The 21489-nt window shown below is 42.1% G+C and overlaps 1 long non-coding RNA gene across 1 annotated transcript in view; it reads right to left on the bottom strand.

The window, feature by feature from the left end:
• LOC307220954 overlaps window positions 1-4852 on the bottom strand; it is a 125113-nt gene extending 120261 nt beyond the window's left edge. Inside the window, exon 1 of the long non-coding RNA XR_013841205.1 lies at window positions 4807-4852. This is a non-coding gene — a long non-coding RNA (uncharacterized lncRNA). The remainder of the gene's footprint in view (window positions 1-4806) is intronic.
• Between the last annotated feature and the right edge of the window lie 16637 nt (window positions 4853-21489).

The following is a 21489-nucleotide window of genomic DNA, read 5'->3' as shown; positions in this document are numbered from 1 at the left end:
TCGACTTCATCCTCCCTCCTTCTGTGATGCCTTAAATTTATTTTTAATATTTTCTGCATATTCCAAATTAACTTAATTTACTCATTTATTCATCTACTTTAAATATATACTCTTATTAAAAAACCCAAAACCCTGCATATTATTACAATAATCCTGCCAATGTTCTTATCTGTTTACAGTTTACTTGTAAATATTCAATAAACCATTTCCATTCTTTTATAAAAGCTTGTTATCTTGATTTCTTCTTTATCTGGTAAGTGCCACGATTTCTGCATATTCCATTTTTTTTGTATCCATTCTTCATTCGCTGAGACTTATTTTCATTTTTGGGCAAGTAACATTCTTGCTGCTGTAGTTGCATACATAAATAAAATTCTACATAGTTTGGGTAATTAAATTCTTAATAAATGTCACAAAAATTGGTTGTTGGAGACTAGGGAGCCAAAACACTGAGGCTTTTCCAACCCCTCATGTGCCCAGTCATTTGGTTAATGCTACAGTGTGTATGTGGGCAACAGGTGGTGCTGTGGTCTAAACCACTGAGCCTAGGGCTTGCCGATCGGAAGGTTGGCGATTCGAATCCCCACGACGGGGTGAGCTCCCATTGCTCGGTTCCAGCTCCTGCCAACCTAGCAGTTAGAAAGCACATCAAAGTGCAGGTAGATAAATAGGTACCGCTCCGGCAGGAAGGTAAATGGTGTTTCCATGTGCTGCTCTGGTTCACCAGAAGCGGCTTAATCATGCTGGCCACATGACCCGGAAGCTGTACGCCAGTTCCCTCAGACAGTAAAGTGAGATGAGCGCCGCAACCCCAGAGTCGTTCATGACTGGACTTAACTGTCAGGGGTCCTTTACCTTTACCTTTGCAGTGTGTATGAGTGAGGTTTGATGGAAAAAAGCAAGCTACAAGAACATGCCTGAAAGCACTCTCATCCAGGGCTATTGGGATCTTAAGAGGAGTATGGTTGGAGCCTACCTAGAGTTTGACATGACTGACCCACCTAGTAATGGAAGAGAGGGAGTAAAAATATTACTTGCCCCGCTTCCATTACAGTGGGAATAAAGAAAAGATGGAGTGGCCCATCCTTCTTCTGCTACCCTTCACTCACCCGTATGGAATTTCTCCCCACTTATGACTACCTCTTAAGTATTTAACTACATGGCTGGTATATCCACCCTCTCATCTACAACCAGAAGAGTATCCTCAGCTCCAGTAAGTGTCTGAATTGGGCCAAGGAACTGTAGTGCTTGCACGTCTGTGCAAAGCAATGAGAATCTATTGCATATTATTGACTTTGCTCTCATGGAAATACAGCTAATAGGGATGCCAGGAGGATAAATAATGTGCTTAGCATTCTTCTAAGGAAGCAGGAGGGTGGAATTTGTGTGTGAGGAAAATTAAATCACATCTGAATTTCCTTAGCCTGACAAATTACCTCTGTTACATCTTATGTCTCTGTTCAATTTAACAAATATTTGGGTGGTCCGGCATTATTTAACTATGATTAAGCCCACTTAAAGCAAAATTATCTCTCCCACTGCATCCTCCTTCAAAGATGCTGCAAGGAAGTGCAACACTTTCCTGATTTCTTTCCTCATTTAGTCCCCATTTATGCCAAGCTTGATTGTAACCTTGACCAAATGAGCAAGTGAGAATCGTTTTAAAGAGATAAAAGTTTTTGATCTCAAAGGGCCAAAGGTTTCTATGAAGAAGATGCTATCAGAATGTAATGTGGCAATGAAGAAATTCGAATCCACGATGCTAGAAATGTTTTCAGCCTTTCCCCTTTTCTTTCTCTGAGGTGAGGTGGGGGGGGGAGTCAAATGCACATTGCTTTTCAGACATGGGAATGCAATAATTACTAATGAATGGAATGCTGTCAAGCCCCCCCCCCATTCCTGTTCAAGTTGCAAGCCTACTGTTACATGACTAATTGAGTGCATCAGGACAACAGGGATAAAAGCTTTTCTGACCTGACCTTTTGGGTTTTTAGATTAGATACCAGTCAATTATCTCCTACTTTGTTAGTTTAGTGATCTAGTAATATATGAAGTAGGAGATTAGGAACCTTTCAACCAGAATTGTGATCCTGAGATAGGAACTGAGCTCAATTCTGGTGTGTTCATATAAGGGCCTCTTTGCAAGTTTCATTAGGCCATAGGATGATGCTTTAGACAATTGGCCCAGCTAGCTCAGTATTGTCAATACTGGCAGTGCCCCTCTAGTGGGCAGTATCCTGCTAACTTGACCCATGGGTGGAATCTGTTCTAGGAGTTGTTCCAAACCCCCGGAGCAGATTTGGAGATGGTGTGGGTTACACATGAGTGGAAGGAAGTGAGCAAGGTCTGTTGTGCAAGTGTAAATACTTGCACTAATGGGACATATTAGCTGGATACTGCCCAATGATTTCATTTTTTATATGCATATTTTTTATTAAATTTTCTGTTTTGCAATTTAAAATATTTATTTAAATAATCTTAAAATATCAATGGCTTCCCTTCTTCTCTTTGCATGATTCATTTTGCATAACATAAATCCCTGCATATTTTATACAAACTAAACCATTCAGTATTCCATTATTACATCCATCAAAACTTATTTACACTGTTGAATTTATCTTAATGCTGCCAACGTTTTCAAATGTACACACTTCCCCCCCATATATTCAATAAACGTTTTCCAATCTTCTTTAAATGTATGTTCTTATTGTTCTCTTATTCTATAAGTTAGGTCCGCAAACTGCATATTCCATCAGTTTAAGTTGCCATTCTTCTTTGGCTGGGACCGCGTTCGTTTTCCATTTTTGGACTAACAAAACATAGGTTGCAGTAGTGGCATACCTAAATAACCTTTTTTGACACCTGGGAATTTCCATCTGAATTATCCCCAACAGAAAGGATTCTGGTTTTTTTTGGGAAAGTGCTTAAAAAAAAAAAAATCAGTTCATTATAAATTATTTCCCAATACTCTTTTACCCTTTTAAAGCTCCACCACATATGAAAGAATGTTCGTTCGTTCTTCTGCGCCGATTATTTCATACTGGAATCTCATGCAACCCTACACAGAGAAGCCAGGGATTGATCATGTGACCGTTTGTATGTGAAACATGTTTTCTACCAATGAACTCTGGAACTATCTGTTCAAACAAAGATTGATTGCTCCCGCACGAATTCCAACTGTAAAATTTATGCTGCCACCATAGTGGGGAGTAAACTATGAGTACTCATTTCTGCACTGTTCCCAGACAAAGAAGGAAAGTAATTTCCAACTGCATTGCAAAAGAGAGTTAGAAGCAATGGTTTTGGATTCTTTCTGCATCAAGCATGGTAGGAGTTCCATTAAGGGAACCTGAACCAGACATAAAAACATACACCCTGCCCTGAATGGGGTATGACACCCAGAGGATAGGGAGCTAACAAGCAACATATGGGACATGATGAAGAAAGGCTTGGCCAAGGTTGGGTAGGGCAGCACAGAACTATAAAAGAATGGGCATGGCATGGAAGGGGCAGTAAAGCCCAACCAGAACTCCTAGCAGATTTAGCAGAGAGAGTGACCAGGTGTCAGGATGCTGTTAGCAGCTCCCAGCTGGTTGCCCAGGAAAGTATAAAGTAAAGGAAAAGTTTCTTACTGTCCTCTTTAATTTCAATCTTTACAGAGAGAGGCTATAGAACCCAGCCTTTTAGATAATGGTGTTGTCCTGAGTGAATCTCCATGCCCCCTTCTCTCCCTCTTCCTCATTGGTCATCATCATATATATTTTTTTTAATTTGCTCTTTATTGAAATTTCCACAAAAAAAACAAAAGACATACAACAGAGGAAAAATAAACAGACAAAAATAAAAAAGAAAACACTCTTATTAATCAATTATAAGTATCACCCACTTATTTACACAACGTTAACACACGTCTTGACTTCCCTCCTATCCTGTTGCGGTTTTCTTACATCTTTTCTTCTCCTGCAGTTTCTAACTCTGTGATTTACGCATACCAAGGTTTATGTTAGGCCTACTGTAGTTTTTAATTTGTTACAATTACTTTCAATGTACTTCACAAATTTACTCCATTCTTCAATAAACTTTGTTTCTTTTTGATGTCTAATTTTGTTTGTCATTCTTGCTAATTCTGCATATTCAAATAATTTTGTTTGCCAATCCATAATTGTGGGAGTCTCTGCTGAGTTCCAATTTTGAGCTATCAATATCCTGGCTGCCGTTGTCGCATACTGAAATAAATTCTGGTCTTCTCTTTTAATTTCATCTCCGATTATTCCTAAGAGGAATGCCTCTGGTCTTTTTAAGAAGGTACCTAAAGATTTTTTTTAGCTCATTATATATGAGCTCCCAATTTTTTTTTAATTTTGTCACACGCCCACCACATATCGCTTCATTCATCATCATCATAATCTCCTCTACAGGTGCTGCTCTGTCTTTGAGCTCTTTGCTCTCCTACTTTTAAGTCCTGCCGGGTTCAGGGAGATGGTGGGTCAGGAATGCTATCTAATGACGTGTAAGCCAGGTGTTGCTCTGGCTCTCCCATTATTTCCCAAATTTTCCTCTCATCTGCCTCTGAGCTGTGACCTTCCTCAAGCCCCTGTTGTAAATCTAGACTGCCTTCCTCTTCCTCCTCCTTGGAAGGGTCTGGATGGGGAGACAGTCTCCACTCTCTGACAATTAGTTTTCTTTAACTGTGGAGGCAGGTTTTCAGATTATACAAAGCTCTTCTTCAGGCTTTGATTATGAGAGCAAAAAATGAACATCCAATAGTCTAGATAGAAACAACTGGGTAGTCAGGCTGATGGTTACTTGGTTGCAGAAGTTTACTGGCCATTGCTGTTGGCATGGAGATAGTCTAGGTTGAATGCAAATATGCCATTCTGATGTCATGTGTGATGTCACAAAGAGGATATGCTTTAAGTCTTGGTAAAGCCAGAAACAGTTAACAGTCAGACTGCATCTCAGCCCTGTCAAGGTGGATCTCCATAACAGGTGATGAATATTTTTATTTGGGGGATATATTAACTTTTACTATTGGGGAAAAGTTTTAGATTGGTTTGTCAGTTTGTAACCCATTATGTTGAGGCCAATTGACATACATTCACAACCCTGTACCATCAAATAATCAACTTTATGTGTGACTTTGGGACTGATTCATATAACCACATTTCCTTTCTCAACTCTATAGCAGCTTTTTCTCTGTATGTATAACCTATATATAACCAAGAAGGAGAAGATAAGGAACTAGGAATAAGATCTGGATGAGTATGGTGAAGATCTAAGCTTGGCAGGAAGATTGCTTTGTGGTCCAACATAGGGATGAGCGGAAAATTGATGTTTCCTTTAAGAACAAAAGGTGCATCATCACAAAGAACAATGATTATGTATTGCATGCTGAATATGTTGATCGTTTGTATGTTTTATATTATGATGATGTTGTGCAGGATGACACTTGTTGCATTGCAGGTTCTAACAAAAGTTAGCATGCAGAATGTATTCACGATTTTCCCCGGAAATTTGGTCATTTGCATTTTGAGGCAGTATCTAAAATGCCTGCCTTGGTTGAAGGTATGACTATTAAACCCTGCAGGTACCACATGAAGTGCAAGGCATGCGCAGCAAACAAGGTGAAAATGGCTGCGAAAGGTAAGGTGTCTAGTAGGCAAGCTACAGAACCATACCAAATTGTTCATGCTTGTCAGGGACTCAGCGGGAGCGCAGGGAGGAGAGGAGATGGAAAGTGAGGGGGAGCAATCCGAGGGCAGCGTAGGAGAATATGACAGCAGCCCGATAGATTCCATGAGCCTCTCCAGCGAATCGGAAGATTCACAGAAGGGGGCGCCGATGGGCAGGGCAAGGGGCGACCCAAGGGGGACACCCCAGAAGCAAGGGGCCAGCGGGGACTCCCAGAGCAGCAGTTGCAAATCAGGACCAGTTCCCCACCAGAGCGTAGTGGGGGGGAGGAGTCCCAGGTGTCAGAGCCCACATATGCACCACCAGCGAGAGAAGATGAGTCAGGGTGGACCACGCCTCCATCGGAGAGCGAGTTAACGGTTAAGAGGAAAGTTGCAGGCTGGGCGCGCGCGCCAAGTTCAAAGGTACAGGCGAGCGGCACAGAAGGTAGCCCGGATAGGGAACCAGGTCCTAAAGCCCACCGGAAGGAGGGGCAAGAATCGTCAGGGTCAGCGTCAGAGGAGTCCAGGAAGGATGAGACCCTAGCGGGCAGGAGGGCCCAGAGGAGAAAGGAATTTAGGAAGAGGTGGAGCAAAGCGAGAGTCTTAAACTGGTGTGGAGGGGGAGGAGACTCAGACAGGACTTCGCCGGTCTAAGGTCGGGACGTAGAGCTGCACGCTGCGGCTTTAAAATGGAGACTGAATCTCAATAAAGACTTTTGTACATAACTACAGCCTAGCGTTGGTCCTCTGTGAGCTGGGACCTGGAGGCAGCTCTGACAATGCTGATTTGGTTGGACCGCTAGCACCCTCTTTGGGTGGAAACAGGTACTTCATGGTTCTCATTGATGCATTTTCCAGGTATATTTACGTGTACAATCTCAAGCAGAAATCCGAGGCTTTTCCAAGGTTCAAGGAATTCTGTGCTTGGTTGGAAAATGTGCATGGCAAGAAGATAAAAATTCTTTTCACTGATCGCGGGGGGGAATTCACTTCTCAGCAGTTTGAAGCTTTTCTGACTGAGAAAGGAATTCAACACAATTTGTCTAGTCCTCGCTCGCCATGGCAGAATGGACTTTGCGAGAGGGCAAATCAAACAATGCTTCAAGGGTTAAAAACCTTGCTGCATGATGCCAATCTTCCAGAGAGTTATTGGGCCGAATCTCTCTCGTGTTTTGTTTACAGTTATAATCGCAGGTTATCTTCAGCGATTGGTTGTACCCCCTATGAGAAGATGTTTGGCAAAAAACCATACATCAAACACATGAAAATTTTTGGTTCTGACATGTGGGTTCACTCACCACAAAGCTCCAAGTTAGACAAGCGTGGATTGCATGGTATCTTTCTAGGTTATCAGAAAGGGTCTTACAGAATAATGATGACTGACTCTAAGACAATTAAGCTCACAAGAAGTGTTGAGTACAATGCCAAGTGGGGGGAGAATGTGGGAATTTTCCAATGTTATCCTGATGACAGTGATGAGACTGAGGATAGTCAAAAGCAGCCACAGCAACCCACACCCACTGATGAAGGTTCTGATTCTGAGTCTGAACCTGAATCGGGTGATTCAGAGGATTTCAAGAGTGTGAAAGCCTCTATGCGACCCTCTGAAAGCTCTGATCAAGAATTGGAAGAATCATTGTTCACAATAGGTCACTTTTCTCCCAAGAAGGAAGAGGAGAGTGTTGAAGACCTAAGGCTAATTCGCAGGTCACAAAGAGCCACAAAAGGCAAACCTCCAAAGAGATTTGCTGATGAATTTGCTAAGATAGCAGTAACAGCTGTTAAAAGCTCCAAGAAGGTATTTGAACCTTCAAGTTTCCAAGAAATCCAGGATTTGGATTCAAAGGAAGCTGAGCCATGGTTAAATGCCATGAAAGCTGAGCTTGATTCCTTGGAAAGGAACAAAACATGGGAACTTGTTCCAGTAGTTCCAGGAATGAAACTGCTTGGAAGCAAATGGGTCTTCAAAGCGAAGACTGATCAAAATGGCAAGATAGTCAGACACAAAGCCAGATTGGTAGCCAGAGGTTTTGCACAAGTACCAGGTGAAGACTATCATGAGACCTACTCACCCACAGTGAGGTATGAGAGCATTAGGCTTATGCTCAAGCTAGCTGCAGAGGAGAATCTACACATTAGTCACCACGATGTGAATACAGCTTTTCTGTACGGATCTCTAGGTGAATCTCTTTATATGCTTCCACCTGATGGCGTACAGGTAAAACAGGGATTTGTTTGTGCTCTGAAAAAGTCCCTTTATGGTCTCAAACAAAGTGCACGGTGTTGGCACACAAAACTCACTGAAGTATTGTTTTCTCTAGGTTTTAAGCAAGGGAAAGCTGATCCATGTGTATTTGTCAAAGAGGAGGGGCAAAAGAAACTGTATTGTTTGTTTTATGTTGATGATCTTTTATTCTTTTGGAAGGATGTCACAATGTACAATAACGCCCTAGCTCAACTGAAAGAACACTTTGACATGAAAGATCTTGGTGAGGTAAACAACTACCTATCTCTGGAAATAGAGAGAGATCAAGATGGTAACATTCTAGTACACCAGTCACGGAAAATTGCTGATGTGTTAGGCAAACTAAACCTGATGGATGCTAACCCTGTAGACACACCGATGACAACAGGTTATCAGGTAGATGACACTGAAGAAGCATTTTCTGACACTACACTGTACAGAAGTGTGCTAGGCAAGCTAAACTTCATTGCCAGATGTTCAAGACCAGACATTGCTGTTAGCTGTAATTTGCTAAGCAGACAAGTCAACAATCCTACTGTTAAGGATTGGAAAGCTCTGAAACGCATAGCGCAGTATTTGAAAGGCACTATGCATTACAGACTAAGATTTAACAATCAGAAGTCTGGTGGTCTTGAGATATTTGCAGATGCAAGTTTTGGCAGTGACACTACAGACAGGAAAAGCACGTCTGGAGTTTGCTATATGTACAATCAGGGTCTATTTGATTGGTCATGCAAGAAGCAAACAACAGTTAGCTTAAGTACTTGTGAAGCTGAACTGAATGCACTGTCTTATTCACTTAAGGATTGTGAATGGTTGTTACAATTGTGCAAAGACATGAAAATTCCTGTCAAATGTCCAATCCAGGTTTACCAGGACAACAAAGCGTGTTTGGCTTTGCTGAATTCTGAAGGTTGTAAGCAAAGCACGAAGCACTTGCAACTGAAGTTGCAACATGCTAGGGAACGTATTCAGAAGGGACTCGTAACGGTGTCCTATATGCCAGGTAATGAAATTCCTGCTGATGTATTGTCCAAGATTGTATCAAGGGATCAACACTGTACCTATGTGCAGAAGTTGGGTTTGTACTGATATTGTACGAACACGCTGCCCAGTGATGTTCACAGAAAGGGGGAGGATGTTGGTTTCTGCTCTCTTCACTGTGCAGCGAAATGCTTGTCACAAGACAATGTTTACATTCCAGTCAGAGTTGCTGTTGGAGTTTCTCACGGGAAAGGAGACTGGATGTGACGTACACTGGTTTCCTGTTTTTCACTGTTCTCACAGTGTGTTTTCTCTCCGTGCTTCAGAGGAGAGAGGATGTTTTCTCTGCTCCGGCAGAGGCAAGATGTTTTTCTGTAATCTACCAGCTTTTAAAGTGTAAATAAAGTAATATAGAGTATGTGGCACGTACTCCTCATCATTCCGCTGTGCTTGGGACACTGCAAATTCAACACATATTACGTATTGAAAGAAGAAGCCTACTCTGGAATAACATCCAATGCATAATTCTGCTGGTATTATTATTATTATTATTATTATTATTATTGATTAGTATGTGGGTGTACGTGTTTTCCAAATAAAAATTCATCTGCAGTAGCTTACGTATTAAGAGTACATTAGCTGTAACCCCCAAAGAGGAATTTAATTTCCAAATTGTGTATAACAAAGTTAATAAATTCAGCAATATAAGATCCTAAAGCCCCGCTTCCTGTTGTGGTTTAAACATATTCTGCAAGGCCTTCTAAAAACAAATTAACAGTAATGCAGGGGGTGAGCACATTGCCTGGAAGTAACGGTAGAAGGTATCTGCAAAAAGTCACTAGAATGTATTAGGGGAATACCTATTCAAATGAAGGACAGTATAAGGACCTGATGCTGTTGAACAAGATGTGGAAAGTCACTACAGTCATACCTCATGTTGTGTCCGCTTCAGGTTACATCTTTTCAAGTTACGTCCCACAGCAACCCGGTAGTACCAGAATGGTTACTTCTGGGTTTTGCCACTCGCACATGCGTAGAAGTGCTAAACTGTGCTTCACACATGCGCAGAAGTGCTAAATCGCAGACACGGTGCTTCTGGATGTGAACACTTCAAATTGCGGACGTGCCTCCGGAACGGATTACGTCTGCAACTCAAGGTTCCACTGTATGTGTTTTCTGTGACAGTATTCTATTTTCTTCTCTCACTTCCTGTACAAATAACTCCCCTCTTTCCTTATCTCTTACCAGAGCCACAGATCTGTTTTTCCCACCTGTTGCTCTGGCTCTCACATTATTTCCCAACTTTCCCCCTCATCTGCCTCTGTGTTGTGACTTCCTGCAAACCCCTGTTGTAAATCCATACTGTCCTCCTCTTCCTCCTCCCTGGAATACTCAGGATGAGGAGCTAGTCTCCAGCATTCCTCCTCCTCTGCCCAGTCCCTGACAGCAGAGTAGGCATAAAAGGCATAGATAGCCCACTGGCTCAGAGACATTATAGGACACTACAGTATGATGCACCACGTGAGGAAAGCAGAAGGGGGCTAGGAAGAAGCATCCTCTCCACACTTCTGAGCATGTTTTTCCTTTCTTAGGAGTTTAGGGGAGCTGGAGCTGGATGCCAGCATCCCAAAATGGCTATTGTATGTATGCTGTATTCTGTTCATGCTATTAAATAAGGAGCAATCTAAAGCAGGAGTGGGGTTACCCCTGCCCTCCAGATGTTGATGGAACCAATCCCCATCACCTCTGACCTTTGGACATGCTGGTTAAGAGTGATGGGAGTTGGAATCAAGCAACATCCAGAGGGCCACAGTTTAAATTCCCTGATCCAAAAAGCTCTGAAGTTTCTTGCTGTGGACAGCATGTACAAAAGCTGGGTAGGCCAACTGTAAAATGAGAGCCAGTGTGGTGTAGTGGTTAAGAGCGGTGGACTCGTAATCTGGTGAACCGGGTTCGCGTCTCCGCTCCTCCACATGCAGCTGCTGGGTCACCTTGGGCTAGTCACACTTCTCTGAAGTCTCTCAGCCTCACTCACCTCACGGAGTGTTTGTTGTGGAGGAGGAAGGGAAAGGAGAATGTTAGCCACTTTGAGACTCCTTCGGACAATGATAAAGTGGGATATCAAATCCAAACTCTCCTCCTCCTCCTCCTCCTCCTCCTCCTTCCTCCAGGAATTGATTGGCTGAACAAAACTGCTATATTAGGTGAGGCAGAGGTGCCAATTTGTGAGGGAGGTTGGCGTCATGTCAGGGCATTGGGACAAGCAAGGGGGCAGAGTCAACAGGAGGAGGAGAAAGAGCAGGCCAGGTCACTGAAACCCCAATGTGCTAGGATCTATGCTTGGCCTACTCCACCCCCTGATTTCTTCATGCATTGGGGGGTTGGCCCCCACCCAAAAATATTGGGGGAGGGAATGGCTTGGCCCTCAGGAATTGGCACCTTGGGTGTGAGAGGCTTTAGGACAAAAACACTGCTGAGGAAGACAGATCTAAAAAGAAACCATCCAGACCCTCCCCAGTAGCTGTACAAGTACCCAAGGCGTACCTGTTGTCTTCACCCCACCCAAGATGGGAGAAATGGGCCCCTAGCCTACAAGCTGGAGAATAACTTTGTGAAGATTTCCAAAACATCTCTCCGTATCTGTATCTCACAACGATAGGAGTAATTTGGTTCTACATATGCAGCAAAGTGAAGTGGTAAAGCCCAGACATACTAGAATAGACTGTACTACTTTGGACTGTTGATGGTGTTTGGGGGTGTGCCAATTATAATGCAATATATATCAGCTTTCCTTCCCTAGATGTGGTTAGGCAGCATAACAGATTAGATTGCATGGCACATTCCATAAAGGAAAGCCCACCATTTGAGTAATTCAGAAGCCTATTCCAGCCCCATGACACCTTGACCACCACACTTCATTTTCCAGCATTTGAAAAGCATAGCAGCATTGTTCATTGTCCTCTTGCAACAACACGGTCCTTGTTGAATTAATAACTGACTGCCTACTCGTAATTCAGAGAATATTCTCCACGGCCTTGTTGAAAAAGATTCAAGTCAGAGTGAGTCTATTCTTTTCTCTCACTGAGCCAAACTGACATCGGTCCTGGAGAGAAGGCGACAGAGGAAATAGATATGAATCAGGGTGTGCCATCCATATCAGACTCACATGCTGGTCGTGTAATAGATATTGATGGGCTCCCACTGTGGGGCAGTTTGCCACTCTTCGGGGCTCCACACTGTTGTATTTATGACACCTGCTGCCAAGAGAAAAAGAGATTCATATTTCAAAGCCTTTTTTTTTTTAAGAAGGTAAGATCCAGACAGTCTTGAAAAGTGAAGATAGAAATAATATTAAATTGCAATGAGTTCTTCACCCCACAGTGCATGCCTAGCTGTGAAATTTCCATTGCAGGCCGATATACAAGCAAATAAAAATGCAAATATAATGACACAGTGAAGGTATGGGGGCAAATCTTGTTTCAACTGAATGTGCCGTAGATCGAACCTGGTGAGTAGAAAGGATCATGTCAGCCTCTGGACAATCCACAGCCACTTTCTGTAGCCACTTTATTTAGAACTCAGCCTCGGAAAGGGAGATTTAGGTCTGAATTAAACACCAGAACAAGCTTCTTGGCTACTGTTCTTATGCTCACAGTGGCTATTTATCTACAAAATTAAGCTTTTCATGATACTCATTTTCAAAACAAACACCCAATATGATATGGGGGGTGTCTCAGTTTGGTTGTGGGTTCGAGGGTTGTGGGTTTGAGGCCCACACTGGGCAAAAGATTTTGCATTGCAAGGGGTTGGATGGCCCTCATAGTCCTCTCCAACTCTACAACTCTATGATTCTATGAAATGAAGTTTCTGGCCATATAACCCTGTGCTGAGCATGAGTAAAGGTAAAGGTAAAGGGACCCCTGACCATTAGGTCCAGTCATGACCAACTCTGGGGTTGCAGCGCTCATCATGCTTTATTGGCCAAGAGAGCCGGCGTACAGCTTCCGGGTCATGTGGCCAGCATGACTACATGTGGCTGAGCACGAGTGCAACCAAACAAATGTGTTAAAATAGTCCCTTTGTGTGAAGGAGCTATACATACATATGTTGGTGCATATGCAGGGCCCCTTATCACAGCTGAATAGTTGAACACCCAGCTGGCACATAGCAGTAGGTGGGCAAGGTCACCATGGTGTTTCGTCCATGCCACTCTGTGACACCTGCCCCTACGTCCCTTGTCTATTTAATATGTGTAACAATCCATCGGTCAACACACATAACCTGCACAGTTATCTTTTGCCATTCAGTATATACATAACCCATTGTCTGGTTTGTCTCCTTCAAGTCCTGGAGTCCATATGACAATATTCTGTGGTCCCTACAAAGTGTAGTGAAGCAATATGGGAGAAACAGTCCACAGCTGTGTGCAAATGACCTCTCAAAATCCTCCTTCCTATTTGCTGACAACAAATAAATCGGGGTGGGGGCTATTTCACCAACATATTCCAGGGCGAGGAGAAATTTCTCAGAGGTGGGACTCAATATCAGAAGTGAGAATTGCACAGGAGCTGCTCCCCTTTCCAATTTCCACAGGCCCCTCATTTACCTTTCTCCACAACCTTCTTTTCTCTGACAATGTCCCTTGCATTAGATAGAGGATAGGGAAGGGCCCATGAGAGTGTCTGCAGCAGCTAGTGGACAGTCCTTTTAAGCTTCATAAGGAAGCTGTTTTCAGGGGAAGAACTGCAAGGGGAATGAGACTTTATGCTGACCACCAGGCCATGGCCTTTTCCACCTGCCTTGCCCCACCCTCCAGACCTAGGAGTCCTAAGGGCCTTCAGAATAGAGTTGTTGCCATGGCCATTACTGTGTATGTGTCTTTTGATGAACTGAGGGGAAAACTATGAGTTATTAGGATGGGAAGAGAGAGTGTATAAATTTCAACAGTGCATAGTCACATTGTTAACAGGCAGATCTACACTCATGGTTTATAATGTTAAGGAAGAGTTAAGGAATGGTTATCATAATGTATTTGGACACAGAACATTTTGCTTGTAGCATTAATAATGCATTGTTAAAGTGTGACACCAGAGGGTGCTACAGAGCAATGAGGAACCAGGCAGTACGGAAACTGCTTTTTTACAGGACCTTCAAATTAAGATCATGGCCATTGGTCCCATCACCTCCTGGCAAATAAAAGGGGAAGAAATGGAGGCAGTGAGAGCTCTCACTTTCTTGGGCTCCATGATCACTGCAGATGGTGACAGCAGTCACAAAATTAAAAGACCCCTGCTTCTTGGGAGAAAAGTGATGACAAACCTAGACAGCATCTTAAAAAGTAGAGGCATCACCTTGCCAACAAAGGTCCGTATAGTAAAAGCTATGGATTTCCCAGTAGTAATGTATGGAAGTGAGAGCTGGACCATAAAGGCTGATCGCCAAAGAATTGATGCTTTTAAAAAAATATATTTAAAAAATTCTTGATTTACAGAAGTATGTGTAATGTCTCTCTCTCACATTTTTTTCATGTAACATTTTTACAAATCAGTTTCATTTGTTGAGACATTAGGAAGAAAAGGGGAGAGGGGTGGAAGATGGGTGGGGGTGGGGTCGGGAGGTGATGTTTCTATTTTGCTTAATGTATGTAGGGTTTTGTGTAAGCGTTGCTTGTGCAAGTTCTCTGCTGTTCACTTGCGTTGCTTTGGTAGTGAGAGAGGTTGGGGTTGGCCTTGTTTGTTTGACTGGAGAGACCTGTCAGGAGTAAGCATGGACCAATGATACCAAATAGTATGGGAAACAGCCTTACTAGAAAAATTAACCAATAAACTGAAACTGACATGGGGACAAACAGAAGAAGACACATTTACCCCGGTATGGCTCCCCTTTATCACATACACAGCCCAACAAGACAATGACAACAATCCACCAACAGCATACAAATCAATATGGCTAACCTGGAGGAGACTCTTGAGAGTCCCATGGACTGCAAGAAGATCAAACCTATGCATTCTGAAGGAAATCAGCCCTGAGTGCTCACTGGAAGGACAGATCCTGAAGCTTAGGCTCCAATACTTTGGTCACCTCATGAGAAGAGAAGACTCCCTGGAAAAGACCCTGATGTTGGGAAAGATTGAGGGCACAAGGAGAAGGGGACAACAGAGGGTGATATGGTTGGACAGTGTTCTTGAAGCTACTAACATGAGTTTGACCAAACTGCGGGAGGCAGTGGAATACAGGAGTGCCTTGTGGGTTCTGGTCCATGGGGTCACGAAGAGTCGGACACGACTAAACAACAAACAACAACAACAACAACAACAACAACAGAAGAAGAAGAAACAGGTAAGGAACATTTTCATGTTACCAGTATGTCCTGTGATGTTTTAGAATGATATATCTAATATTGTTCTAACAACATTTAAAAAGTCAGTGTAGATCCAGCAGATGTTGCTAATATTGTTTTGTGGAGTATGAGAAATGTAATGCTTTGTGCCTCTTATAATATGATGTTTGCTTGGGTTGTGCTGTTTCTCTTTTTTTCCCCCTAGTTGCTTTGCTAATAGTCTTTTATAGAAGGTGGTTGTTTCATTGATGACTTGCAATTGTTTTAATGATGAATTGTTGATTATTCTACCTGATTTGTTTTGCATCTGTGATGTTCATTTATTGTTTGTAAGCCACTTTGCTACGCTTGTGAGTGAAAATCGGCATACAGAAATATTATGCATGAAAAACAAACAAACCACAAAATGAAACATTTACATTAAGTGCCCCACCAACCTTGTCCTCCTGTTCTTCCCTCTGCTGGCCTGTGACTCTCAGAACGCTGTTCAGAAGGGAATGTGGTGCTTGGCTTGAAAACTGTTCTTCACTCCAACTCACCTATTTATGAGTTTCATGACACTGTTGTTATTTTTAATTCTGTGATTTAAAAAGAGTCTGGCTGCAGTGCTGTCGTCGGAAGCAGCCAAATCATCTGCCCACACACTCCTGGGCTTCTGAATCTCAGAAGCTACCCAAGGGGCAGAGGAAAGGCCTGTACTGCTGTTACTCACATGCCTCGCAGACAATGTCAGAATAAGCCCTCGGGGGCAAACAAGGTGTTTTCTAGATACATTGCATGAAGCCCGCCACTTCATTACAGGAATAAGGGATAAGTGATGCTGTTGGGAAGGCAGGATGCAGGGAAGGGAATCTTGCATCTCCTCTACTTCCAATAGGGACACTCTCAATAGGCTCCATGTTACATGTGTGTTCCAGGACGGAGGATTGTTCCAAATGCACCGACAATGGGAGATAGAAGCGTTCCCTCCCCAGGCACTGCTTTCTGCATAAGGATCACCCCCCCCCATCCCCACAATTAGTAAATTGCAGCTGCATGCTATGTAGATTCATAGCTCTCTAACCTGTAGCTACATGCTACACATGTCAGCGACATCACACATAGTTCAGCTAGGCACACTTTGTCACTTAACCTGTGCCTCATATGTTAATTCTACAATGGAGAAGAACAGCAGAAAAATTCAAGTTAATTTCAAAAAGTGGGTGCAACGCAAAACACTGTCACCCTTTTGCTAAACAGCATTTCCCATATACAGTGGTACCTTGGGTTAAGAACTTAATTCGTTCCAGAGGTCCATTCTTAACCTGAAACGGTTCTTAACCTGAAACATGCTTTTGCTAATGGGGCATTTGGTGCCGCTGGCACGCAATTTCCATTCTTATCCTGGGGCAAAGTTCTTAACCTGGAGCAACCACTTCCTGGTTAGCGGAGCTTGTAACCCGAAGCATCTGTAACCCGAGGTACCACTGTGTGTATGTGTATATGTGTGTGTGTATTAGATGCTGTAATAAAAAATGCATGGCAGGTGACATCAATTAGCACTGTCCCCAGTGCATTTCCTGGTCCTTTGTCCAGGATACACTTTTAATGCCTGAGAGACGTTGATCACCTGCTGAGTTTCCTGGATTCTCTGCTTGCTCTGTTTATTTCCCACATAGTTCAGTTAATTAATTTTATCACTCAATAACTGTTGCCCTTTAGATCCGGCCTCAGGACATGCTGCCAGTTCAGACTGGCTGCTGTTTTCTTACCTTGTTTTTTTCCCCCTGCTGCTTTGACTTTGGATCGGAGACCGTGAAGAGGATTGCATCCTCTGCAGGCTATTTCATACCGTGAACACTGGCCATCAGGGAATGAAGGCCATCTCTGTACTATAACATTTAAAGTAGTATCATACCACTTTAAACAGTCATGGCTCCCCAGTAACTAATCCTGGGAATGGTAGCTTGTTAAGGGTGCCCAGAGTCAGGGCCGGCCCAAGACGTTTTGGCACCTGAGGCAAACTCCGCAAATGATGTCTCCCTTGCTACCAAGGAAGAAGGGGTGAGTGAGGATCTACACCAGGAACAAGGCAAGAAAGAAGGATTAACATCAGGTTTTCAAGCCCTTAGGGAAATCCGTCTTGCGAAGCAACTCAAAAAACAAAAAACGCTTTCGTTTTGCGAGTTTTTTGTGTTTCGAGGCATTTGTCTTGCGAGGTACCACTGTATATAAAAAAAAGTTTAGGGGTACTCTCATTTTGACTCAAGAAAATCACCATTTTATAGTTCAAATCACGAAAAATAAATACAGTAAATGGACAAAGATTCACAAAATGTTTAGGGGTATGCGTACCCCTGCATACCCCCAGAAAAAAGCACTATTTATACACCTTTTAAATGTGTTTGTGGCACTGGGTGGGGATTATTGGTTTGTGGTCCCCCCCCCCCAGTTTTTATCATGTACTTTGTGTTTTTATATTGTATTTTTATGTTGTGAAATGCCCTGAGAGCTGTGGATGAAGGGTGGTACACAATTTTAATTAATCAATTAATCAGTTAATAATACCCCTCCCCAACTGAATTCCTCCTGTCACCACTTTAATTAATCAGAACTGGTGTCATTGCCAATATGGCCTCAATATACTTATTTTTAACAAGAAAAGGAAAAGAAGAACAGACAGAGACAGGAAGAATAATTGGTTAACATTCTCATATATATTTCAGAGGAGAATTCTAGATCTCCACTGGAAAGCTGCTTTACTTAGAAGCCTCTGACCTAGCTAGCATTCACAGATTTAATTACGTAAGGAGAAAAGCACTCATAAGAAATCAAAAATATACACTTCAGAGCAGGTTGAGCATTTTAATTCTAGGCTTGGCTTGGTACTCGTTCAAAGAATCATCGTGTATATTTAATGGGACAGACCGATAATCCATGGAGGGCTTTTCCACAGCTGCTGGCAGATTGAGGAAAAGGAAGATTTGTTTGTTTTAAAAGTTTCTCTCTTGTCCCAGGATGGCAGTTCAGTGTTCACAATGTCTAAGATATGATGTCTAAGAAGTAGATACATTGGCAATTCTCCGGAGAACCTCTTTGTACATGTTCAGCAACTTTTTAAAGTGTTTGATTATTATTTTTTTCATTAAAGCTGAACTAAGATCAGATGGAGATAGGAGATAAGAGATAACTCAGTGGCATAGCAGAATTCAAGCCAGAGAGAGAATGAACTTTATCCCTTTTACATGAAATGGCACATTCTTTAGAGAGAGAGAGACTGTTTAGCTAACAGCATTGAATTTACGTGAATGAAACCTTTCAAGAGAGCACTTCTGAGCATACATTTGCCCCCATGATATCTATGAGTTTGCCTTGGGAAGGGCAATTCATTGATTTGAATATTAATTTATAAATCACTTAGCTCCTCCAAAGAGTTCAGGGATCACCTATACTTCACTGTGGATCAATAGCCATTAGAAATGTAACTTCCTGCTCTAGATAGAGAGCCAATCAGAAATCTGATAAGCTAGAAAGCTGTTAAAATTCTCCTCAGCACTTCAGCGGCTGTAGCAGACAAGTGTCTTCAGAAGCAATTGAATGTCCATCAAAGCAAGTGACAGCTCTACAAATCAAATTATTTGTTTTTTTGCCATATTTTGCCTGCTGTTCAAATGGTCTCTAGAAGCAGCTAACAATAAATGAAAAACAATGCCGTAAAAATGCAAACCAAAGCCACGTATTAAAAGAAAATGGAAGAAATGTCCTTCTTCCTCCAGTCATCCGGAATCTTCCTGAACCTGAGTGACCATTTGTGTATATAAAGGTATGTGTATGTATTCATATAAAACACACACTAGGGCATATTGCATCAAACCATTTTTTTTATTATTGATAAGAAATACTTTAGAAAAACAAAAAGCAACAACTCCTAGCAGTGCTTGATTTGTAATGCAGAACACAACAACTTTATGATATGATCATGGGACACCCACAAAGTATAAAACAATGAAGCTACATGAATCATTCCCAAAATATAATTACAGTCGTACCTTGTTTGTTGAACAGAATTCATTCCGGAAGTCTGTTTGACTTCGAAAAACATTTGACAACCAAGGTGTGGCTTCCGATTGGCTGCAGGAGCTTCCTGTATGCAATCGGAGACTGTGGAAGCTGTGTTGTTTGGTTTCCAAAAAAACGTTCACAAACCGGAACACTCACTTCTGGGTTTGCAGTGTTCAGGAGCCAAAACATTTGAGTTGCAAGGTGTTTGGGATCCAAGGTACGACTGTATAAACAAGCCTCTTACTTTTTTTTTTTTTTAAATATGTGACATTTTAGTGTATTTTTCATCTCTGTTGGAAGCCGCCCAGAGTGGCTGGGGAAACCCAGCCAGATGGGCGGGGTACAAATAATAAATTATTATTATTATTATTACTACTACCTTAAGTATGTATACAAACTCTATGAAAAGTGTGAGCTTGTTTTTGATGCATGAACTAATTTATTTTAGATCTAATTTGAGTTAAAGTATCATCTCCTCATCAAGACAAAGAAGCCTTCTCTTTTCTGATCTTTTCTGAACCATTAGGTACTGCAGGCAATTGTTCAGGATGCCTTTTGCAAAAAAACCCTGAAGGAATAGTGTAACTCTTTATCTGTCAGTCACTGCTATTGCTTACTGATACTTTCTATCAGCCTCTTTTTTATTTTTACCAATGAAAGACACAGTTTACTTAATTAAACTTGGGCCAAAATAATACAGACAGCAATACTAAGGTCATTTGGCCCCTAGTCAACCTCAGAGACCCTCTCAGGTCACATAGCAGAAATTCCTGATAGGCAGCCCCTCTACAAACTGGTTAGACAGGTATCTGCCAAGCAGATCTACCAAAAGGGCACCTTCTGTGTATGAATGGGGACAATGGATTCTGGAGTCAAGGTATTGTCAGACATCTTGATTGACAGACATGTGAAAATGTTGGAGAAACATGAACACTGAGCATGATCTGTTTTACAGGTACAACCCATTTTGTGATATATCTGTGGTATTTGTGGGGTGGGCTTTCTGTGATGGGGCGGTCACACCCTGAGGGCTTAAAAATTCCTCACCTCCTTGCAAGGGGCAACTTAGAGACTCTGTTGTAACTGATCTAATAAAACTGCCTTACTTCCTCCATTTGTAGCCTCCATTTGTATTTCTGAACAAAAGTGAACCTCAAGGGATTCTAAATTGCTTCATGGGGAGTTGGGTTGTAAAAGTCAACCCCAGTTTCCTTACCAACTTAGGAAAAAGGAGACACTTTTAGAAAGTAATCCTTTAAAGGCTACCCTCCATCATTTAAGCAGGACCAATTATTCATAATTCACTTCTGACAGATGTTTATAGTTCCTTTCTACAAACCGCTTAAGCAAGCCTGCTTTCTCCTAATTGGCTCAGGTGGTTTAACTGCAAGTAAGTGGCCTGTAGATTGCAGCCTTCATAACCTATTTTAGTACTTTCATAAAACCTCCCTTGGTAATCTCTTCCATTACCTGACTATTTTTATGGTTATTAAAGCCTTCCTGATATTCGATCTGCATTTTCCTCACTTCTTAATTAAAGACCATTGACTCCCCCACTCCCCTTCACTCTCTGTGGCCATAACTGGGAACTGTTCCCCATTGCTTCCAACAGCATTTTACATAGTTGTAATGGTATCTCACTTTAGCCTGCTCTCTTTGAAGTTTAACCATTTCCTTACACAACATCCTGTTGATGTGTGAATCCTTTTTTTAGTCTGTGAATCCTCTCTAGCATTACTGGGCACAAGGAACTGAAAATGCAGGTGCAATTTCACCACCTAAGGCCCAGCAAGTGCCAAATTAAATGGCACAATTTCATTTGGTGAGGCAGATATGAGTCTCCCCCATTTCCTATTTGTACAACATCGTATGATTGACTCAGAGGGATGGAAGAAATATTAGATCTCCTGAGTGTCTGGTTTTCTGATCACCTACAACTTAGATGCTATTGGCAAGAAACTTGCAACTGGTCTAGCTTTGTTGATTCATGTCTACTTGACAAACTCCCTGGTCTCCACACATTTCAGCAATCTAGTCAGTACTTTTAGACTGCAATCCTGTACACACTTACCTGGAAATAAGTCCCATTGAACTCAGTGGGACTTACTTCTGAGTTGACCTGTAATGTTACTGAATTTTGAAATGCTCAGGTGTAGACATGGTGGATAAATTCAATCCATTTACACTTCCCAAAGCTATATAGATGC

The sequence above is a fragment of the Podarcis cretensis genome, assembly GCF_951804945.1.
Source record: "Podarcis cretensis genome assembly, chromosome: 7".
Lineage (NCBI taxonomy): Eukaryota > Metazoa > Chordata > Lepidosauria > Squamata > Lacertidae > Podarcis > Podarcis cretensis.
The sequence above is the reverse complement of the archived record's forward strand: the minus strand, read 5'-3'. Positions and strand labels throughout refer to the sequence as shown.